Source organism: Sapajus apella, unplaced genomic scaffold, assembly GCF_009761245.1.
Source record: "Sapajus apella isolate SASKATOON/1434 unplaced genomic scaffold, GSC_monkey_1.0 scaffold4, whole genome shotgun sequence".
Classification (NCBI taxonomy): domain Eukaryota; kingdom Metazoa; phylum Chordata; class Mammalia; order Primates; family Cebidae; genus Sapajus; species Sapajus apella.
The window spans coordinates 56,449,895-56,451,524 of record NW_022436944.1 but is presented as its reverse complement, the minus strand read 5'-3'; the positions used below and the strand labels follow the sequence as shown (position 1 = coordinate 56,451,524).

Below are 1,630 nucleotides of genomic sequence, written 5' to 3'. Positions count from 1 at the left end.
GAAATCTTTATGTTGTTTTCCATAGTGGTTGTACTAGTTTTCATTCCCATCAGCAATGTATACACTATGACTATTAAGTAAGTGAATAATCTTTAAAATTATGCTGAAGATGATTAAAGACTTCTGAGAAAACTCTTCTGTCCTCTTCAGGAGTTGTTCTGATTTGTGTCTGGGATATATACGCTGCTACATTAAGAAGTACATTTTTTTGTGTGTTTTCTTTTTTTATTTTTTGAGACGGAGTCTTGCTCTGTTGCCCAGGCTGGAGTGCAGTGGCGCAATCTCAACTCAATGCAACCTCCACCTCCTGGGTCCAAGTGATTCTCCTCTCTCAGCCTTCTGTGTATCTGGGATTATAGGCATGCGCCGCCATACCTGGCTAATTTTTATTTTTGAGACGGAGTCTCGCTGTGTCATCCATGCTGGAGTGCGGTGGCATGGTCTCAGCTCACTGTAACCTCCACCTCCCGGGTTCAAGCAATTCTTCTGCCTCAGCCTCCCGAGTAGCTGGAATTACAGGTGCCCGCCACCACGCCTGGCTAATTTTTATATTTTTAGTGGATATGGGGTTTTACCATGTTGGCCAGGCTGGTCTCAAATTCCTGACCTTGTCATCTGCCCTTCTGGGCCTCCCAAAGTGTGGGGATTACAGTTGTGAGCCATCGTGCCTGGCCTCACCTGGCTAATTTTTGTATTTTTAGTAAAGACGGGGTTTCGCCATGTTGGCCAGACTGATCTCGAACTCCTGATCGCCAGTGATCCGCCTGCTTTGGCTTCCCAAAGTGCTGGTATTACAGGTGTGAGCCACTGTGCCCAACCAGTGTTTCCATTTTTTTATTTTATTTATTTATTTATTTTTTTTTTGAGACGGAGTTTCGCTCTTGTTACCCAGGCTGGAGTGCAATGGCGCGATCTCGGCTCACTGCAACCTCCGTCTCCTGGGTTCAAGCAATTCTCCTGCCTCAGCCTCCCGAGTAGCTGGGACTACAGGCGTGCGCCACCATGCCCAGCTAATTTTTTTTTGTATTTTTAGTAGAGACAGGGTTTCACCATGTTGACCAGGATGGTCTTAATCTTTTGACCTCGTGATCCACCCACCTCGGCCTCCCAAAGTGCTGGGATTACAAGCGTGAGCGACCACGCCCGGCCATGTTTCCATTTTAAAATGAGTTCTTAATCAGATCTAGATATGTCTTCTATAGTGAAGTAATAAAGCATCATCAGTCTTTATTCGGGTGGACAGAATAACAGGCTAGCTCTGATGAATGAGAAATGGTGTCAGATAAGTTGGGAATGTCTTGAATCTTTATTGGAGAAAACTTTTTGGTAGAGTAATTCTGCTTTATTTTGCCTGAACGAAGTAAATTCCAGTACATTAAAGTCATTTAGAGTTTCAATATAGCCAGTTCTGTTTGGACAGACTTACTTGAGAATTCCTTTGTGATTCATACTATAATGAAATTTTGCTGGTTTATTTTGGTAAAGCAAGTCAAAAATTTTTAAGTTATGGAATATTTAGCTAAATGAGCTATGCTTCTTAGCAATGTGTGTAGAAGAAAAGAGGTCATGAGATTTGCGTTGCATTCTTTTTTTTTTTTTTTTTTGAGACGGAGTTTCGCTCTTGTTACCC

General features: G+C 42.6%; 1 protein-coding gene across 30 annotated transcripts in view; it reads left to right on the top strand.

The window, feature by feature from the left end:
- Positions 1–1,630, top strand: part of LRRFIP2 (LRR binding FLII interacting protein 2) — a 131,647-nt gene that overhangs the window by 27,668 nt on the left and 102,349 nt on the right. The window contains exon 1 of one of the 30 annotated variants that reach the window (XM_032269910.1): positions 950–990. The exons of the other annotated variants lie outside the window; for them this stretch is intronic. The gene's annotated coding sequence lies outside the window, so the exon portion shown is untranslated. Of the gene's footprint in view, positions 1–949; positions 991–1,630 lie in introns of those variants that run through there. 30 annotated transcript variants of the gene reach the window in all.